The sequence below is a fragment of the Sus scrofa genome, chromosome 13, assembly GCF_000003025.6.
Source record: "Sus scrofa isolate TJ Tabasco breed Duroc chromosome 13, Sscrofa11.1, whole genome shotgun sequence".
NCBI classification, from domain to species: Eukaryota; Metazoa; Chordata; class Mammalia; order Artiodactyla; family Suidae; genus Sus; species Sus scrofa.
Window position 1 is genome coordinate 181,156,677 of NC_010455.5, and position 22,915 is coordinate 181,179,591.

The following is a 22,915-nucleotide window of genomic DNA, read 5'->3' on the forward strand; positions in this document are numbered from 1 at the left end:
CTAGACTTAATTGGTAGAGATATGTTTTGGAATGAAAGGGGAAAAGGCCATTTTATGACCATTGAGATGCCATTCAAAACACAAGTACATTAAATATAATTATTTTGAGCTTGTTTTTTGAGGATTAAACTTCATAATTCTCCTATAGGAGAAAATAGTATGCCTCCGGTAATGATGACTCATCATTTGTTGGAAAAATACATCATATTTCATGTATTTTAGTTACTACAGGGACTTTTTACTCTAACTAAAAATTCAAAATGCCCTTGGGTTCTAACATAATCACATGTTTAAACTGTACCACAGACATCCCAAGTGCTGACTCACGGGTCTTCTGAAAGCCCCAGCCTGAGAATGGAAGGCAATAAATAATGAGAAAAAAAAAAATACAAATGAACAAATGCACGGAACTTAGTACCACCATGAAAATTCCTTGAATAAACTCAATCTTAATTTATAAATTTGAGTTCCAAATATTGAGCAAATGTCAGAACATGGGTTGAGACAGGGTAGCACTGATCATCTTTCTTTACATGTTTATTTTATGTAAAAATATCCGGAGTTCCCATCGTGGCACGGTGGTTAACGAAGCCGACTAGAAACCATTAGGTTGCGGGTTTGATCCCTGGCCTCGCTCAGTGGGTTAAGGATCCAGCCTTGCCATGAGCTGTGGTGTAGGTCACAGACGTGGCTCTGGCTCTGGCGTAGGCCATCGGCTACAGCTCCCGTAGCCTGGGAACCTCCATGTGCCATGGGTGCAGCCCTAGAGAAGACAAAAAACCAAAAAACCAAAATTCTAATGTTTTTTCACAATATGATCTTAACACATAAATTTAGCTTAGAGTACATTTTTTACACAGTTATAGTAAAAAATTTAAATAACCAAAATGTTGAACACTGAAATATTGCTTAAGTAAATTTCAGTATCGTGAAAATGTTAATGATGCATGTCATTTTCCCTAATTTTTGAGTTAATATATGAAAAAAATTAAATGTCTTTGAAACTTTCTCCAAAGGACAGTGCATTTATAATCATACATGTGTACCCTTTGCATAAATGTAATTATTCTTTTAACTTTTACTTTTTTATTTTTTATAAAGATTTTTATTTTTTCCATTATAGTTGATTTACAGTATTCTGTCAATTTCTACTGTACAGCAAAGTGACACAGTCATACATATATATATATGTAATATATATTCTTTTTCTAACATTATTCTCTACCATGTTCCATCACAAGTGACTAAATATAGTTCCCTGGGCTGTATAGCAGGATCTCATTGCATATCCATTCCAAATGCAATAGTTTGCCTCTATTAACCCCAGACTCCCAGCCAGTCCCACTCCCTCCTCCTCCCCCGTGGCAACCACAAGTCTGTTCTCCAAGTCCATGAGTTTCTTTTCTGTGGAAGGGACCATTTGTGCTGTATATCAGATTCCAGATATAAGTGGTATCATATGATATTTGTCTTTCTCTTTCTGACTTAGTTCACTTAGAGAGAGTCTCTAGTTCATCCATGTTGCTGTGAATGACATCATTTTGTTCTTTTTTATGTCTGAGTAGTATTTCATTGCATATATACACCATATCTTAATCCATTCATCTGCTGATGGACATTTAAGTTGTTCCATGTCTTTTAACTTTTAAATTAAAACTGGTCATGATACTGTAAATGACATATGAGTATGGAATAAGTGCTTTGCTAATCTCTTTGCTTGTTACCTTAGTGTCATCCTAAAGAGCTGAATGAATTTAAGGTAGCAGAAATCTGTTCTTAGATCCACAGATACCACAGATGATACTACATGTGGATCAATCAACCAGTAGCCCACACATATGTAATAAGGGTTGGTCATATGTTTATTACTGGTGAGTTAAGAGCTATGTGGTTATTGTTGTTCAAAAATATGATTTTGCCTTCTGGGAGCTTACAACCCAGTTGGAAAGATAGGAGCTATAAAATAGTAGCAAATTAATAAAAAACCTGAATAAACAATGAAATGATTCAACCTGGCCAATATGAGGATGTTCATTGGAGCTTATAGAAATATTGAGGAGAAAAAATTGAGGGGAAAAAATGAATTTGAGTTATAAAACTTGGACTAAATGAGTTTAGATGAGATATTTCCATCCAGTGTTCATCTTGTTTAATTTTTTTTTAATTTTGGCCACACCCATAGCATGTAGAATTTCCCAATCCAGGGTTTGAACCCACGCCACAGTAGTGACTGGAGCCACTTCAGTGACACAGCCAGGTCTTTAACCCACTTCACTACTAGGGAACTCCTATTATTGTTTCTTCAAAAAATTTGCTTTTAGCTTTTACATGCTACATGAACATTTGCTCATTGTGCTACATATTTTATTAAATCTGTTAATTGCTCAATGTCCCGTCATCTGTTATGTTAGCACGTAATCATTGTTGTTGAACTGTTTAAAAGGTTTTGAAAAGGTAATTATTTTACAAAGTGCACCCACTGGCAGAATTGTCTGTGTTCATGGAAGGGATTTTTTTTTTTTTTTTTTTTTTGCCTTTTTTAGGGCTGCTCTCGCAGCATATGGAGATTCCCATATACCTCTGTGATCTGCATGGAAATTCCACCCTTTTTTAGATCCAAATACCTGAAATTCCTAGATCGTTCCAAAGTGTTGATGTTCTTTAATTCTTTTATGGCTGTAACATATCATGGCTGGCTTGTATTAGGATCTAGAGATAGGTGAAGTAATGTTGATCTTAAAAAAAATGTTGGCTGTTACTTTACCAGCAAAATAAGTTTATTTAGGAACAGCAGAGAATTGCAATTCAAGACAAAGTATGGTGAACCATAGGCAAGACTGAAGAACAGAGAAGGACTTGCTTTTATTGAGGAAAGGAGGAAATTGCAGAGGGCTGTGATGGTTCTTCATTGGCTGCAGGTGGGAGGCAGTTTGCCATTGCTGGGTCAGGAAATCTTCCTTCCTGATGGAGTCTGCAAGCTAGGGTGAGTGACATGTATGAGAGCTCCTCTTTTGGGGCTTCCCACCTCTACTTTAAATGAAATTTATTTATTTTTGCAATACATAAGTATTTTCAAACTGCTATTCTTATATTTTACTCTTTTTTTTTTTTTTTTTTTTTTTGCTTTTACTGCTTACTTCTTTAATGAATTTTTTTTTTGCATACTAGTATTTTCAACTGCTATTCTTATTTTACTCTTTTTTTTTTTTTTTTTTTTTTTTTTTGCTTTTTAGGGCTGCGCCCACGTCATGTGGAGGTTGCTATGCTAGGGGTCTAATCGGAGCTATAGCTGTCAGCCTATACCAGAGCCACTGCAACACGGATCCGAGCCACATCTTCGACCTATACCACAGCTCACAGCAACGGAATGCCGGATCCTTAACCCACTGAGCAAGGCCAGGGATCAAACCCCACGGTTCCCAGTCGGATTTGTTTCCACTGCACCACACGGGAACTCCCTTATATTTTACTTTCTTTGAAATTTATCCAATGGTTTGCTTTTCTGATTTTCTGTTGCAGTATTTCTTTTGTTTTTGTGTCAATATTATTTAAATGACTGTTTCAGATGATTTAACCATGATACAAGGTGAATAAAATTTAGATTTCTCATTTACAAAATAGCTTTTTGCGAAAGAAAATGACAAGGAAGGACATATCTATTCACGAATTTTTCCCACTAATTGTACTTTTTTTGGGGGGGGGGCTTGCTCAATTGCGGCATATGGAAGTTCCCAGGCTAGGGATCAAATCGAGTTGCAGCTACAGGCCTGCACCACAGCTGATAGCAGGCCAGACCCTTAACCCACTGAGCAAGGCCAGGGATCAAACCCACATCCTCTTGGATACTAGTTGAGGTCATTTTTCCTTTGTGCCACAACAGTAACTCCATTAATTTCTACTTTAAAAGACATTTCCCAAAGAAAAGAAAATTTCCAATAGATAGTGTTAATTTTAAATAATGAAATTATAATACTACAGACATCAGAAGTTCAATTGTTTTGGAACAACTCCTTACTTATATATATTTCATTAAACCATACCATTGAATGTGTAATGGACTTAAAATGAGGTGAAGCAGATATGCATCTGATGTCGTTTTCAAATGTAGAACACTTGTGTGTATCAGTAGATTTCTTTTGAATTTGTGTAACAATTTGTGTAATGTCTTTTCACCTTCCACTTAAATGCCGTACTTGTCATTAGCATTTTCAAGGTTCTGATTACTCCTGCAGCAAAGAAATCTCATTAACCTTTCTTAATCCGATGTTTACCAAATTTATTTGCTGAGGGAATACTTTTTATATCAGAGCAATTAACATATTCTGGTATTCTAATATTACATAGAGCAAATGCAATTATTGCTAGAATGAAACCCAACAAAGAGATTTTCAGTTTATAAAACTCAGTGAACAGCTTGATCCTGGTCTAGAAATCTGTAGGGTAATCTGAATTATCGATCATTTAGAAGGGGCTGGTGAATCGTAATTGACTACTTACAAAACTGCACTCAAAACATATTCCAGCATCTCTGGAATTTGCTAGTACCTCCTTGGAGTAGGAACTAAAATACATGGTTATGTTTTGGGTTCTATGAAGATACACTGAATTTAGGAACAGAAATATATTGAGCATCATTTAATAGAATTGGCCCTAAATGTGAGAGTTAGTCTTTACTTACAGCATATAATCTTCTGGGAACTCCAAGGCTCTTTAAGCCCCAAACTGGCTTACACACATCTTATGAAATGAAATTCCAACTCTGGAACTCCTTGACCTCTCACTTGAATTAGAGAATTAAGAAAATCCTGTCATTTTCTATGCTATGACTTTGCTTAGGCTTTTTCTCTTCCCCAAAATGCCTTTACTCCTGCATGCCTCAATCCCTATCCATTAGAATTTTCTGCTGCCTCTGACAACCCTGCCTCCCTATGACCTTTCCTTCTTGTCTCCCTGATGAACAGCCATTTGTCTAAGCTTCCACCCAAACCATTAAATTCCTTTTTTTTCTGTGTCTCAACAGGACTTTGCTTGCTTCTTTGTCATAACACATTCTGTGAGATACTGTTACTGAGAAACATGAATAGTCCCCCAACATTGATTAGGCGCTTTCAGTAGCCAAGATCATGTTTTACCTATAATAAACAGTTCCTTACACAGAGTAGATACTCAAAGTTGGGGGCAAGGAAACTTCAAAATTGGCCTTAATCTTTTTTTTTTTTTTTAATTAACATAAGGAAAGTCACATGAAACCCCAGGTTGAAAATCACATTCTGAATTTCTGTTTATTAGCATTTAACTGAAATACACAGGTTACTTCATATATGAACAAAGAATTTTTTTAGGACTCATGCATTTTTAAATATATTTCTTCTCATCACCTAATTTTGAACACTTTCCAGCTGGTTGCAAAAAATTTCTTAATTAAAAAGCACTATGATGCATACAATGACATGGTCAAAGTTTGGTCTCTTATTCCCTCTAGATGTGGTTCTTCAACCATTTCTTTTCCTAGTTAGAAATTGTTCTTTTTTAACTTTTTGCTTTTAAATAATTTCAGACTTAAAAAAGAGTTTGAAATATACTGCAGAAATTCCCTTATAAATTTCAACCAGCTTCCCACATGTTAACATCTTACGACCAGGATACAATTATTAAAACAATAAAATTAACACTGAAACAATTCTATCAACTGCCTATAGACCAACTCATGTTTCTTTAGCCATCTCACTGAAGTCCTTTTTTGGTCCAGAATCCAATCTTCAGATCCCCTTAGTCTCCTCCAGTCTGACCTCTCCTTAGCCTTTTTTTGCCCATCATGACATCATGATCCTGACTCTTACCTAGATCACATGCACCAGTATTTTGTAGGATGTCAATTTCAGTTTGTCTAATATGTAAGCAGTGATTATGTCATTTGAGAAATGTATTCATAATCTTAGGAATATTTGTGAGGATTATTTGAGTGGAAAACATTTGTTTCTCCAAATGCTGTGTTGAATAATAGTCTGACTTTCCATGTGATAAGAGCGAATATTTTAGAGTTTGGTTTTTTTTGTTTTGTTTTTTGGTTTTGGGTTTTTGTTTTTTGTTTTTAAGACAGAAAATGTCTTGTTTTCTTTCTTTGCAGGTGTTTGGTCTTCTAGTATTCTTTTGAAACATTTATGAAGAGTTTGTATTCCAGAGCTCTGTAAATCTCTGTTGACATAAATGTACATCTTTCTCAAAAATGTTTTTAAATATGAAAGTTTTTTTTAATCACACACATTATTTGCTTTCTTTCTTAGTAATCAGTAGGTAGGTAGTATTAGACAACTCTAGATGCTGATTTTTTTTTTTTTCCTTAGGTCTAAACTCCAGGACCTGTTTATATTACTCGATATACCGTTTGTTCATAAACAAACGAGATATTTGAAACAAATTTAAATTTAGTTAAATTTAATTTAATTTAATTTTTTAAATTTTTTTATTTTCCCACTGTACAGCAAGGGGATCAAGTTATCCTTACATGTATACATTACAATTACATTTTTTTCCCCACCCTTTGTTCTGTTGCAACATGAGTATCTAGACAAAGTTCTCAATGCTACTCAGCAGGATCTCCTTGTAAATCTATTTTAAGTTGTGTCTGATAAGCCCAAGCTCCTGATCCCTCCCACTCCCTCCCCCTCCCATCTGATTTTTTTAATATACAAACACTTTATTTTTTGTTATTTTTTTATATAATGATGCTTATTTTTTTCCATTATAGCTGGTTTACAGTGTTCTGTCTGCTTTCTACTGTACAGCACAAATGCTCATTTCCACAGAATAGATGCTGAAATTTAATTGATCTAGTCTTTGCCCGGGCTTTTAAATCTTAGGCTTGATTGATGTACCTCTTCAATGAATATCACAGAAAAGCCACACTTAAAATGTGCTACTCATAAATTGATAATGTTAAAGTTTTTTTTAATGTATGTGCCTCCTTTTGTAATGTGCTTTTCTCTCCGGAAAACTTGCCCACCCTACTTTTTTGCTTATTTCTCCTCTCATTTTGACCATTCCTTGCACTGACCGATTTACTCCAACCAATTGGCAGTCTGGTTTGCTGCCACATCACTTCACTGAAACTGCTCCTTTAAGAGTGCGAATGGACATTTGGGCTGTTTCCATGTCTTGGCTATTGTGAATAGTGCTTCAATGAACATGCGGGTGTATATGTCTTTTTCAAGGGATTAGCAATGAGATCCTGCTGTGTGGCACTGGAAACTATGGTCGCTTATGATGGAGCATGATAATGTGAGAAAAAAGAATGTATATATATATGTGTAACTGGGTCACCACGCTGTACAGTAGAAAACTGACGGAACACTGTAAACCAGCTATAATGGAAAAAAATAAAAATCATTTAAAAAAAAAGTGCAAATGACTTTCTAAAAGCTAAATTGACTACTCACGCACATTGTTCAGCAGTGTTGCCACTGTCTTCTTTCATGAAACACTTACCTTCCCATAGTATCTGAGACTCATTCTCTCTTGGTTCTCCTGCTGCTTCCCAGAATGTTTCTTCTCATTCTCATATTCTTACTTGCATTTACATGTAGGTGTTCCATAGGTTTATTCTTTAACCATAATCATGCTTGTACTCAGGACTATGTCACGGCTCCCAAAGCTTTAGTTAGCACCTTTGTGCAGGTGACTCAAGCTTTACCTCTAATTTGGAGATTCACCCTAAGCTTTAGATCTGACTTTCCCATAGATACTTCAAACCCAATTAGCCATCAAATGAAAATCATTAATCCCCCCTTGAACATGATATTCTTTTTTCTCCTACCCCTACCTACTCCTAGATTTGGGCTGGGCTTAAATCCACTCATTGGATTCTCCCATCACACTTGGTCCTCTGCCTCTTAACCCATACTAGTCTCTTAATCTGGGTGGTTCTTCTTCTCTCTCTCCATGTTTGTATATACTTATTTTTCTTAGGTAGAGTTCACATTCTACCTCAGTGATACCTACCATCATCAACTCAAAAAGAATTTGACTCTCATGTTTATAACTAACTTTATTGTTTCATGTTTTATCATTAGTTGTAGACATGTCAGTATTGCTTTCTTCTCATTGGATTATATATCCTTCAAGTGACCTTTGTGGTCCTCATAACCAGCCCCTGCCTTCCTTGCATACTGATTTGTTGAACTGACTTGAAATGAGTCACTCCTTGTTGTTGTTGTCATGGTATTTTTTGTTTTGTTTTTGTTTTACCTTGCCTAGCTAACCATGCTAACAGCATGTTCCTCCCAGGTAAGAACGATAATATCATACATAGAGGTCACAGAGAGGTCATTGGTATTTCTTTCTCATTCATTGATACATTCATTCATTCATAATAGAGACAGGAAAAATTAAAAGGAAAGCAGCTGGGAGTCTCTAGAAAATAATGCTTCCTTTCTCAATCATTCAGAGCAATATCTTGGGCAGTTACTAAAGTAAAACTGTTTCTCAAACCCAATATGCTGAGGTGAGAAACAGTCATATTACTTGCAATTTACTGTTGCTCCCTTAGTGATCTGCAGATCAAAAAGTATCTGTTCTGACACTTCATTTCTGAAACTTAATGCTGTGTTTGTTTAATTTATCTAATTAAGACCTCTTAGCACCTCAAATAGGTGCTTTAAAAAAGAACACCACCACCCAGCTGTCAGCCTAGGGAATGAAAGAATAAATGCAAACTTAACACTTTTCAATGGTGAATCGGCACATTTTGATGTCTTGACAGCACTCTTGATAAAAATCAACACGATAAAAATCAAGTCTTCTTTCAGACAATATAATATTTTGTTGATTGTTTCCAGACTGAAATCTCTTAATAAGTACTGCAAATAGTTTTTTAAAACTGATGATTATTTGGGTAAATATTTCTATGAATATACATAAGTATACTCTTATAATTTAAAATTACTTTGCAGGAGTTTGTTGCTGCTTCTGAGATAAAGAAAACTCGATGTCAACATTTGAACAGAGAAAAATACAGAATATGGTAAGTGCCTTGCAGACACTATATCAGCCTAATCTAATCTAATGCTCCATTGTGTTTTTAACATTTGTAAGTTATAGACATATAAATGCATTCTTATTATAGTCACTGTTGCAATCTGTGGTGAAATCTGACCACACTTGAATCACACTTTTTCCACTCCTATAAACTTACTTTGAAAAACTCAGCTTAACAGACACTTGGCTATTAACCATGGCAGGAGATTTTAACTTTGATTTTATTTGTTATTTTTTGTTAACCTTATTGCCTTAGTATATTTTATTTATTTATTTAATATTACTCAATGGATTTATTACATATATAAAGTTGTACAGTGATCATCACAATCCAATTTTACAGCATTTCCATCCCAAACCTCCAGTACATCTCCTCACCCCCCAACATGTCTTCTTTGGAAACCATGAGTTTTTCAAAGTCTATGAGTCAGTATCTGTTGTGAAAAGAAGTTCAGTCTGTCCTTTTTTCAGATTTCACATGTAAGTGATAGTATTTGATGTTGGTGTCTCATTATCTGACTGATTTCACTTAACATGATAATTTCTAGGTCCATCCATGTTATAAAAATACAGCTATTTCATTCCTTTTAATGGCTGAGTAATATTCCACTGTGTATATGTACAACATCCTCTTGATCCACTCCTCTGTTGATGGACATTTAGGTTGTTTCCACGTCTTGGCTATTGCAAATAGTGCTGCAATGAACACTGGAGTACATGTGTCTTTGCGAGTCATGGTGTTCTCTGGGTAGATGCCCAGGATTGGGATTGCTGGATCAAATGGTAGTTCTATTTTCAGATTTTTAAGGAATCTCCATACTGTTTTCCACAGTGGTTGCACAAATTTACAGTCCCACCAACAGGGTACTAGGAATCATTTTTCTCAACACCCTTTCTAGCACTTATTGTTTGTAGACTTTTTGATGATGGCCATTCTGGTTGGTGTAATGTGGTACCTCATAGAGGTTTTGATTTGGATTTCTCTAATGATGAGTGATGTTGAACATCTTTTCACGTGTTTTTTGGTCATCTGTATGTCTTCTTTGGAGAATTGTCTGTTTAGATCTTCTGCCTATTTTTTGATGGGTTTTTTTTTTTTGGTATGGAGTTGCAGAAGGTATTTATAAATTTTGGATATGCATCCCTTGCATTTGCAAAGATTTTCTGTGGGTTGTCTTTTCTTTTTGTTTACGGTTTCATTTGCTGTGCAGAAACTTTTAAGTTTGATTAGGTCCCATTTGTTTATTTTTGTTTTTATTGTCAGTACTCTAAGAGGTGAATCTGAGAAAATGCTGCTGTCATTTATGTCAGAGAGTGTTTGGCCTATGTTTTCCTCTAAGAGTTGTATAGTATCTGGTCTTATATCTAGGTCTTTAATTCATTTTGATTTATTTTTGTGTATGGTGTTAAGGAGTGTTCTAATTTCAGTCTTTTACATATGGCTGTCCAGTTGTCCCAGCACCATGTATTGAAGGGGCTGTCTTTTCTCCATTGTATATTCTTGCCTCCTTTGTCATAGATTAGTTGGCTGTAGGTGTGTGGGTTGAATTCTGGGCTTTCTATCCTGTTCCACTGATCTATATTTCTGTCTTTGTGCCAGTACCATGCAGTTTTGACGACTGTTGCTTTATAGTATAGTCTGAAGTCAGGGAGCCTGATGCCTCCAGCTCCATTTTTCTTTTTCAGGATGTCTTTGGCTATTCTGGGTCTTTTGTGTTTCCAGACAAATTTCAAAATATTTTGTTCGAGTTCTGTGAAAACTGTCCTTGGTAGTTAGATAGGGATTGCATTGAATCTGTAGATTGCCTTGGGTAGTATAGTCATTCTGATGATACTGACTCTTCCAGTTCAAGAACATGGTACGTCTTTCCATCTATTTGTGTCATCTTTGATTTCTTTCATCAGTGTCTTATAGTTTTCAGAATACAGGTCTTTTGTCTCTTTAGGTAGGTTTACTCCTAGGTATTTTATTCTTTTGGATGTGATGGTAAATGGGATTGCTTCCCTAATTTCTCTTTCTGACCTTTCATTGTTAGTTTATAGAAATGCCGTCAATTTCTGTGTATTAATTTTGTATCCTGCAACTTTGCTAAATTCTTGGATGCGCTCTAACAGTTTTCTGGTAGGGTCTTTAGGATTCTCTAGGTATAGTATCACATCATCTGCAAATACTGATAGTTTTACTTCTTCTTTTCCAATTTGGATTCCTTTTAGTTCTTTTACTTCTCTGATTGCTGTGGCTAGGACTTCCAAAACTATGCGGAAGAGTAGTGGCAAGAATGGACATCCTTGTCTTTTTCCTGATCTCAGCAGGAATTCTTTCAGCTTTTCACCATTGAGAATGATGTTAGCTGTGGGTTTGTCATATATGGCCTTTATTATGTTGAGGTAGGTTCCCTCTATGCCCACTTTCTGAAGGGTTTTTATCAGAAATGGGTGTTGGATTTTCTCAGAGGCTTTTTCTGCATCTATTGAGAGTATCATATGATTTTTATTCTCCAGTTTGTTAATGTGGTGTATCACACTGATTGATTTGTGGATATTGAAGAATCCTTGCATCCCTGGGATATATCCCACTTTATCATGATATACAATCCTTTTAATGTATTGTTGGATGTGGTTTGCTAGTATTTTTTGAGGATTTTTGCATCTGTGTTCATCAGTGAAATTGGCCTGTAGTTTTCTTTTCTTGTGATATCTTTGTCTGGTTTTGGTATCAGGGTGATGGTGGCTTCATAGAATGAGTTTGAGAGTGTCCCTTCCTCTGAGATCCTTTGAAATAGTTTCAGAAGGAGAGGTGTTATCTCTTCTCTAAACATTTGATAGAATTCGCCTGTGAAGCCATCTGGTCCTGGACTTTTGTTTGTTGGAAGTTTTTTAATCACAGTTTCGATTTCAGTACTTGTGATTGGTCCATTCATCTTTTCTATTTCATCTTGGTTTAGTCTTGGAAGATTGTACTTTTCTAAGAATTTGTCTGTTTCTTCTAGGTTTTCTGTTTTATTGGTGTATAGTTGCATATAGTAGTCTCTTATGATCCTTTGCATTTCTGTGATGTCCATTGTTACTTCTCCTTTTTCATTTCTAATTTTATTGATTTGAATCCTCTCTCTTTTTTTCTTGAGAAGTCTGGCTAAGGGTTTATCAATTTTGTTTATCTTTTCAAAGAACCAGCTTTTCATTTCATTGATCTTTTCTATGGTTTTCTTCATTTCTATTTCATTGATTTCTGCTCTGATCTTTATGATTTCTTTCCTTCTACTAACTTTAGGTCTTGTCTGTTCTTCTCTCTCTAGCTGCTTTATATGTAAAGTGAGCTTGTTTATTTGAGCTTTTTTCTTATTTCCTGAGGTAGGCTTGTATTACTATAAACTTTCCTCTTAGAATGGCTTTTGCCGCATCCCATAGGTTTTAGAGTGTCATATCTTTGTTGTTATATGCTCCTAGGTATTTTTTAATTTCCTCTTCGATTTCTTCAGTGATCCATTGGTTGTTTAGTAACATGTTGTTTAGTCTCCACCTGTTTGTGATTTTTGCAGTTTTTTTCTTGTTGTTGATGTGCAGTCATAGTCATATAGCGTTGTTGTCAGAAAAGATGCTTGATATGATTTCAATTTTCCTAAAGTTACCAAGGCTTGATTTGTGGCCCAGGATGTGATCAATCTTAGAGAGTGTTTCATGTGCACTTGAGACAAATGTGTATTCTGTTGCTTTTGGATGGAATGTCCTATAAATATCTATTAAGTCCATCCGGTTTAATGCATCATTCAGGGCCTGTGTTTCTTTATTGATTTTCTCTCTGAATGATCTGTCCATTGCTGTAAGTGGGGTGTTAAAGTCCCCCACTATGATTGTGTTATTGTCAATTTGTCCTTTTAAGGTTGTTAGCAGTTTGCTAGCAGTTGTGATGATCCTATTTTGGGTGTGTAGATATTTTTAAAATTGTTATATCTTCTTGGACCAATCATTTGATCATTATGTAGTGACCTTCCTTGTCTCTTAACATATTCTTCATTTTAAGGTCTATTTTGTCTGATATGAGTACTGCTACTCCAGGTTTCTTTTGATTCCCGTTTGCATGAAATATGTTCTTCCATCCTCTCACTTTCAGTTTGTATGTGTCCTTAGAAGTGAAGTGGGTCTCTTGAAGATAGCATATATATGGGTCTTGTTTTTGTATCCATTCAGCGAGTCTATGTCTTTTGGTTGGAGCATTTAATCCATTAACATTTAAGGTAATTATTGATATGTATGTTCTTATTGCCATTTTATTAATTGCTTTGGATTTGTTTTTGTTGCTCTTTTTTCTTCCCTTCTTCTCTTGTTCTCTCCTCTTGTAGTGTGATGACTATCTTTAGTGTTGTATTTGAGTTGAGTTTTCTTATTTGTGTATCAATTGTAGATTTTTTTTTTTTTTTTTTTTTTTTTTTTTTTTTTTTTTTTTTTTTTTTTTTTTTTTTTTTTTTTTTTTTGGTTTGCAGTTATTCCGACGTTTTGATATAAGAGTCTATATATATAGATGAATTTGTTTTAAGTTGTTGGTCTCTTAATTGCAAGTGCATCTCCAGTGTCCTGCATTTGTACCCTCCTCTTCTCACGATTTCTGATTTTGGTGGCATAATTGTGTATGGATTATTTCATATCTTTACTGTATGTATACCTTACTGGTGAACCGTGTAACTATGATTTTTAATCGGAGACAATTCAAGATTGCTTATATGATTGGGACTCACATATCTGTGCTCCTACAACCATGGAACTTCTTAAGATGGGCATTTAGGATCATGATACTGGTTTATCAAAGAGCAAGCAAAGACTTCAATTTCTTAAAATGCAGTTATACTTGTTATTCAGACCTTTCAACATTGATATGCAACAGTTAAATAAATATATCTTGATGCTTAAAAGGCTTTTTAAAAAATTGGTCTACAAAAGCAATTTAGTTTTACTAAGTTTATAAAACTCTCTAGTGTTTTGGGTTGTTCTCTTTTCTTGTTGTGTTTTCTGGACTGAATAAGGATCCTTTCTATTATCCTATCCAGAAGACTCTCTGTAGGGCTTCTCGGTGGATGAGTTATTGAGACTTGAAAGAGCAAAGGAAAGATCAAGGGAGAGAGTTCCAGAGTCATTTCTGGGGCACAAGTACATGCTGATGTCTCTATACTCAGTTCATCCCCACCATCCCACCCCATCCAGTGCCAAAGAAAATGTTATGTTTATGATGACATGGTGGCATTACCTAGATTTTTCCTACCAGTCAAGTTTCAGAAAGAATTAGTAGATACCATTTTATTTAGTTAGGGGTATTCTTTTTGATGAGAACTTATCAAGTTGGGATCAAAGAAATAAGCTTTATATAAGATTATTAGTAGTCCTGCTGAAATTACATGCTGTGTATTGTGTGTATATTCTTTTTTACTATGGAGATCTTCAATGGTTTTATCAATTTTTAAATATCTGATGACAAAAGCTTTTATCTAGCATGGCTCTATTAATTAAAAACAGATGTGATTAAAGTGAAAAATTTTGAAGGATGTGTGGGGGTTTTATATATACATTTTTATTAATATTTCAGGTGTATTGGCTGTGAAATTTGCACCCTTGTGACTCTTTTTTAATTATAAATGTTTTTAGGGGAATAAAAACTTTTCAAAAGAGTTTTTTTTTTTTTTTTGGTACTTTTCCTTTCGTCATTCCCTAAAACCTGAAAAAATTAGAACCGTTCTTACTGAAAATAAAAAATGTATAAAACTCCATTCATGTTTATTTTATAGTCATTTTACACACCCTTACATAGACTTCTAGTTATTCCATGACTAAGTGTACATTTTTAAAAGATACCTATTATTTTTTATGTATTCTGCCAATATTGGAACCTGTTGTATGAATATTGATCCCTGTTGCTTCCAGGGTTGTTTTTTTTTTTTTTTTTTTTTTTTTTTTGTCTTTTCACCTTTTTCTAGGGCTATATGGCATATGGAGGTTCCCAGGCTAGGGGTCTAATCGGAGCTGTAGCCACCGGCCTATGCCAGAGACACAGCAACGCGGGATCTGAGCCGCGCCTGCAACCTACACCACAGCTCACAGCAACGTCGGATCCTTAACCCACTGAGCAATGCCAGGGATTGAACCCACAACCTCATGTTTCCTAGTCAGATTTGTTAACCACTGAGCTACGATGGGAACTCCGATTTTTGTTTGTTTTTGATCACAGCTATAAGTAGAAAACCTAATTCTGACCTGGTCATAATTTTTCTTTACCTTAGTTGGAAACTCTGTAAAGTATTTGCTCTGCCTCCTGCATAATATCTCTATCCCTGATCATGTGGACATTTCCTCCCATCTCCATTTACTCATAAAGATATTAATTCTTTGGTGTTCCAGAGACTTATTTTATTTTTGCTGAATACTATTACCAGATTCTCAGTTAGCCTGTGTCCATATCAACTGAATAACTACTTTTCTATTTTTCATTAAATATATGAGTTTTAAAGGCATAGCCCAGATATTTTGATAATTTTGGTGGTGAGGGAAAGGAGAGGTTATCCTGGTTTCTAATGAGCCTGAGAAGGATTCCCATGCCAGCTCATGTGCATCCCTTTTTGATGGTGAATGCGTTTTCCCCCTAGAAGATATCTGAAGCCAAGAGCTATAGTCGTTGCACCAGAAGTATTTTTTTGCAATTTTTTTCTTCTCTTAGTGAATCAATTTTCCAGAAGAAAAAGTTGAAATTTGATAAGATCAATGTGGAAAGCCAAAAGTTGCTCTGAGTTATGATGTTATTTCTCAGCCAGATGCTTGTCTCTTCTGCCCAGCTGCAGAATTTCTCTGTACACAGGGGTCTCTTTAGTGCCAAGGGGGATAAGCGAAAAGAGATGAAAATATATCTGCTGTTGCATCGATGACCCCACTCGCACTGTTTCCTGCAGCGAGTTTTCCTTAGAATCCTCAGAGGAATGCTTTGCCTAACCACCCATCCCAGCATTTAGGATTTACTTTAAAGATGGTCAGTTAATATTTCTTGAACATAAACTTTGGCCAGAGTAACTGGAAATTTGAGTTTATTAAACTTTTACATACTTAACTAGGGTCTACAGGGTATTTTAAATTCAGTCATTTGGCTTCAGCTCTACTTTCTTACCCCCCAAAATATACAGTGTGAAATGTATGAGAATTGGATAATGTATTTTTTCCAGGTCCTCAGTATCTTATTTCTTCCAGATAATAGAGAAAAAATATACAGCCTTGCCATGAATAAACACACTAGACATAGCTTGAATTTCTAGGAAAATTAAACAGAAGTGGTAATGAGTTGGAACCAAGGCCCTTAAATACCATATATGTGTGTGTGTGTGTGTGTGTGTGTGTGTGTGTGTACATGCGCGTGTGTGTGTGTGCACTCGCGTGTGTGTGTGTGTGTGTGTGTGTGGATGTGCGAAAACCTCCTTGAGAAAGAGACAAAACATAATGGAATAGTTAAATGACTTACGAGACACCATGCTATGGAACATTAGGTAACTAACTTAAAAAAAACTGTAGTGGTACTGACTTGGGAGGTTTTCCATAACGTATTTTGGGGGAAAAAGTTAAATAAATCAAAATCTAGTGTAATATATATGGTAGGATCTCTTTTCTCACAGGAAAAAATAAATCTGTATTAATCATTTTTAGCACACATATGTATATACAGAAATATAATTTTAGTCCATTTGTTTTACAAAAACAAGTCCGCATAATGTTCATGCAGTGAAAATGTCTTGAAAACACACACGTTAGTAATTATATCAGGGAAAATGAATGACTAAGAAAGGAAAGAGGCCATCTTGTTTTATGCTTTACATACTTCTGTAATACTAGATTTTTTTAACCTCAAGAAAGTGTTATTTTTATGATTTAAAACAGTCAGGTATGATATTTATTGAATAGTTGTTCAAATGTTTGTTTTGTGTGGCCTGCTATTTGGCGGCATTCTCTATAGCAATATTTACTGGAATGTCTCAAGTAAGTTTTTCAACAGAAATGAATGAAATAATATTGGGTTTGTGGTATATTCTTAGATTATATAAAGCTTTATTCTGTTAAGAATCTATGTTGTATTTTTCTCTTCCTATTTCACAGCAATAAGAGTGACCCCTTTTGTTCTTTTACCTGCCCATTAGAGTCCTAGAGACATTCCTTCCCATCAATCTGTACCTAGTCCGTTGACAATTTTGCCACCAAAGTGTTGTTTATGAACTTATCAAAGCCTGACTTGAATGTCCCTAGCAGGACTCTGAACCACCCCTTAGAGGAAGTGATCTGGAAGTAACACTACTTATTGTTCATCTTGGTTACTGTGTCTCTTTCACCAGCCTTCTTTCAAGTTAAGCTAAACTAAAATACTCGCAGAAATTGATTTGTTTTCCATGCAAGGCAATCTTTCAACATGGTCTAAATCCCACTTATTGGCCCTGTACTTTCTACTGGGGACTGAGCTTGAAATAGAATCAATATTCATATGTAACTTACTTTTTTAGTATAAGAAATATGCATTTGTATGTATTCTTGGTGGAGTAGATGGTACTCATGCATTGGTTTTAAATACAGTTTACCTACTATGTTTGGAAAAGTTCCTTAAACATCGCAAGCCTTAGTTTTCTACTTCTGTTAAAAGCGAGTACAAAAAAAAAAAAAAAAAAAAAAAGTACCCAATCCATAACATTGTTTTGAAAGTTAAATGAATAACTGTATGCAAAGTACTCAGAATAGCATCTGGCACAGAAGAGCATGAAATAAATATAAATTATTCTGATTGTTGAGAGAAAAATATAAACCAGAGTGTATCTTATTAATGAATATTTAAAAGGTGTAATTAGTAGTAATATTTATGCTATATATGGATGTGCTTGCATTGATAGCCTATTGCAAATATCAGCAAGTACTTATAAAATGCTTTCATTTCTGGGGAAGACATTCTGATAAATAGTAGCTCTTTATGATGGTTAAGTATTGGAATAATAATAATAGTAAAAGTAGCTCATTGTGATCCTTCCAGAAGTGATGAAATCATGTGCATTCAGGGTGATATGGCTGTAGACTCATTGTGATGCTTCCAAATGCACTAGACACATCTTAAATAGGTGACAGATTTTTTTTTTTCCTGCTATACAGCATGGGGATCAAGTTACTCTTACATGTATTCTCCCCCCCCCACTGGGGGACGGATTATTAAAGTGGAAAAATATCAACTTAAATCTTAGTTCAGTAAGGTTTTTTCCTAATTATAGATTTAAAAAATTCACCCACCAGCAGAAGGGTGTACTAAGAGTATAGACATTGCTAACATTGGTGAATGAGGAAGTTTCATTTGCCTTGGGAAAGACAATGATTGCCTTAGTTAATTCCTATCTAGATGCCAATTCCATAAGTAACCATGCAAAAAGGGAGTGCCATATGACCATGACAGTAATGAGAGAGGGAAAGAGGTTGGTGGGGGAAAGAGAGAGGAGGCAGAGAGATAGCATGAAAGGAAGGAAATGTAGGATGGAAATGCAGGAAAGAAGGAAGGAAGGCAAGCAATGAAAGAAATTTGAGTATAAACAGTGGGCATTCAGAAAAGAGTTCTGTCTTGGCTCAGCGGTTAATGAACCCGACTAGTATCCATGAGGATGCGGGTTCAATCCCTGGCCTTGCTCAGTGGATTGAGGATCTGGTGTTGCTGTGAGGGTGGGTCTCAGACTCAACTCAGCTTGGATCCCAAGTTGCTGTGGCATAGGCTGGTGGCTGCAATTCTGATTGGACCTCTAGTTTGGGAAACTCCATATGCCACAGGTTCAGCCCTAAAAAGACAAAAAAAAAAAAAAAAGTTTTTAGCTCATTACGTCTCTTTTATATATTCCACAAATTAGATTGTCAAGAACTCAGCTTCTCTCAGAAATTTAGACTATTAGCCATTTAGAATTTACTTTGAATTAATTTAATCAAATTATCAAATTAAGATTTTGCATAAAGCCTGCCAGAATCAGGCAGGCTGAGGAAAATGGAGTTTTGATTGAACACTGGAACTGACAGGAAGTTTGATTTTTGAACCACAGAACAGCTGCCCCAGGAGCGGGGTGGGTGCAGGTACGCAGTGGGTGAGGGGAGCCTAGGGTGGCCGGAGGGTGCTGGATGCCTGAGGGCTGATTCTGAGTTTACCAAGAGATGAGAAGTTTCCCAAGACAGACCGCTAAGGTCCCTGGTGGTCCTTCTTGATATCTTCTCTCCTTACCTTTAGTCACAGTGATATAATAAGTGAGATTTAGAAGTACCATCTTTCTCTGAGGGGATGGTTGAAGGTTATAGGTTTATACCCACATATCTGTTGAGTTTTCATGTCCACTGGTTTTGCTTATAAACTGAAATGGATTATATTTTAGATCTTTCCTCCAAAAGGCTAATGTAACATTCATCATGTTTTTTAGCAGGCTTGAGATTTTAACCCTAAAACCCATCAGCATTCCATATGTTACGTTTCATGTGGGCCTTGTGAAGGGTAGACGAGATATATCAGAACTGGAGCAGACTTTGCACTCCCATTTTTGAGCATTTTAGATTTCTTCTGAGGGGCGTACATTGGGAATGTAATCTGTCTCACGGTGTGGGAAATGCTCTGGTGAAAGGTCTGGCCAGATGAAAGCACAAGTCTGTTTGCCATCAATGTCTGTTTCCTGAGAAACCTACATTCCATTTCAATAAATTTTATCTCTTCAAGTTTGAACGAAATAGTTATTATTAGAAGACACACATATATGTATATATATAAAAGTATGTTAGGGTATCGAATTCGGTTATTATTACCATGACAACTCTTTTTGGTGCCAAAAAACTGTACTAACTGTAAACATTTAAGAAGTTAAAGTCCCGTGAACCCGAAGCAGGTGCTTTAGAAAGAAAGTGGGGTGATTGTGTTCAAGATAAAGAAACGTGTATTAGTTTTCTAGCCTGTCATAACAAAGTACTACAATCCGGGTGGCTTTAAACCTCCGAAATGTATTCTCTCATGGTTTGGGAGGCTAGAAGTTCAAAATCAAGGTGTCAGCAGACCATCCCTCTGAAAGCTCTGTTCCAAGCCTTTCCGTTCTTCCAGACATTGCCAGAAGTCCTTGGTGGCTCTTAGTTAGTAGCGGCACCACTCCAGTATCAGCCTCCACTGCACAGTGCTGTTGTCCTTGTGAATGTGAGTCTTTATACGGCTGTCATCCCTTGGTTTCTAAGACTCTTCTCCTCGCAAGGCCACTAGTCATACTGGATTAAGGACCCACCCTACGCCAGTATGAATTGGTCATGACTAATGACATCTGTAATGGCCCTGTTTCCATCTAAGTTCACATTCACAAGTACCAGGGGTTAGGACCTGAGTGTATCTTTGTGGGGAACACAATTCAACCTACCAAAAACTCAAAGGAATAAACCAGATGATACACATATACTGAAACCACGATATAGGAACAAATGTTCCAAATAATAAACTCACTTTTTAAAAGGAGTGTTAAATTATCCATTTATCAAATTACGCTGTTTTTCTTCTTGTGTGTGTGTTTTCTTTCTTTTTTTTTCTTTTTTTTTTTTTTTTGTCTTCTTAGGGCCACACCCACAGCATATGGAAGTTCCCAGGCTAGGGGTGGAATCTGTGCTGCAGCTTCTGGCCTACAGCACAGCCAGAGCAACACAGGATCCGAGCCTCCTCTGCAGTTTACACTCTAGCTCACAGCAACACCAGATTGTCAACCCACTGAGCAGGGCCAGGGGTTGAACTTGCATCCTTGTGGTTACCAGTTGGGTTCGTTACTGCTGAGCACAATCATATTATGCTGTTAACAAGAGTATGAAGTGACTCAAAACTGTTGTCTAACCTCTCCAGAATCTACTTTCTTCCTGTACGTGAACTTCTATTTATTCCATAGCCTTAAATTGGCTATTTTATCTGTAAATATCAATGTTCTATCAAAGATCTATGTTGAAGCAGCAACTCAAATTTCTGCTTTATTTAACATTAAGTATGCTACTCAGTAATTTTCTCATTAAGTAATTGATAATACTTAGGAATACCTATTCACTGCCAAGGACTGTGTGGGTTACTGAGAATGAAAAGAGGGGGAGTTCCCATTGTGGCTCAGTGGTTAATGAATCCGAATAGGAACCATGAGGTTGTGGGTTCGATCCCTGGCCTTGCTCAATGGGTTAAAGATCCGGCGTTGCTGTGAACTGTGGGGTAGGTTGCAGACACGGCTCAGATCCCGAGTTGCTGTGGCTCTGGCATAGGCCAGTGGCTATGGCTCCGATTGGACCCCTAGCCTGGGAACCTCCACATGCCACGGGAGCAGCCCTAGAAAAGGAAAAAAAAAAAAAAAAAAAAAAAAAAAACAGAGGGAAGCATGGTGCCCTTAAAGTCTCAGGAGATGGATAAAAGCAAGTTGTTACAGACGTTTATGGTGTTTGTTAAGTATGTACTGTAGGATGGCAAGGCATAGAGAGAATACTGAACTAGGCCTTGGTCAAGAAACAGTCCAGAAAATCTTCCTAATACAGTTGATACCCAGGCAGTCCAAATAGACAAGCAAAGTGCTGGAGGGGAGGGCATTACCAGAAGTGCCAAGATCAAGGAGAGAAAACGTGACAGTGAACTTACTCTCGTGTACAGATGGGATCATGGGGGTAATTTACAGAGATGTTATTAGAGAGCTAAGCAATGATTATATCACAAAGAACATGGAGACGGTGCCCACTATGTACTGAGCACTCAATAAATATTACCTTGGAGATGGTTTAGATAGTGATCAAGAACACAAACTCTTGGAGTTCCCACTGTGGTGCAGTGGTTAACGAATCCGACTAGGAACCATGAGGTTGCAGGTTCGATCCCTCGCCTTGCTCAGTGGGTTAAGGATCTGGCATTGCTGTGAGCTGTGGTGTAGGTTGCAGATGTGACTCAGATCCCGCGTTGCTGTGGCTCCGGAGTAGGCTGGCGTCTACAGCTCCAATTAGACCCCTAGCCTGGGAACCTCCCCATTCCGCAGAAAGCGGCTCTAGAAAAGACAAAACAACAACAAAAAGAATATAGACTCTGACATCAGATTGGGTTTAATCCTGCTTTTCCATTTATTTGAACAAAATATCTAAATTCTCTAAACCTAACTTAGTAGAGTTGCTGCTTAATACATTTTAGGTATTTCAATTGCTCTTTAAGATCATTCTCATAGGTTAACTTTGAAGCACATAAGAGGCACACTCACAGGAACTTGATGTTAAATGTTATAAATTAGGGTTTTTGTCGGAGTTGCCATGGTCATCCAACATTGTGCTATGAAGAATGTAGCATGACAAATCTATTTCTTAGTGCAGGGAAAGGAGAAGGAAAAAAAGTATAATGTCTTATGAAAGATTTCTGAGTCTAAGTGCAGAGTTTTGGGTCCACCTCGAGTGAGACAGGCCTCTATACTAAATTCTTTTTTAAATTTATTTTTATTTTTTTCACCTTTATTGAGGTATGATTAACAAATTAAAAACTAGACAAATGAAGGTATAAAACTTTATGTTTTGATATAAATATACCTTGGGTAGTGACTACTAGTCAAGATAATTGGCACATCCTTCACCTTCCATGGTTAGTTGTGTGTGTGTGTGTGTGTGTGTGATGAGAACACTTAAGATTTACTCTCCTAGAAAATTCAGATATGCAGTTCATTAACATTGGCGATAGTTACCATGCTATACATTAGCTGTCGAGAGCTTATTCATGTTATTACTGAAAGTTTGTACCCTTTCACCAATATCACCCTTTCTTGGAGTTCCTGATGTGCTATATAGCAGGTTAAGATCCAGTGTTGCTGCAGCTGTGGCATAGGTTGTAATTTTGGCTCAG

At 36.3% G+C, this 22,915-nt stretch overlaps 1 protein-coding gene across 4 annotated transcripts in view; it reads left to right on the forward strand.

Moving 5' to 3' along the window:
• Window positions 1-22,915, forward strand: part of LOC106508546 — a 593,953-nt gene that overhangs the window by 379,097 nt on the left and 191,941 nt on the right. For 2 of the 4 annotated variants that reach the window (XR_002338155.1, XR_002338156.1), the window contains one exon: window positions 8,949-9,019. The exons of the other annotated variants lie outside the window; for them this stretch is intronic. The gene's annotated coding sequence lies outside the window, so the exon portion shown is untranslated. The remainder of the gene's footprint in view (window positions 1-8,948; window positions 9,020-22,915) is intronic. 4 annotated transcript variants of the gene reach the window in all.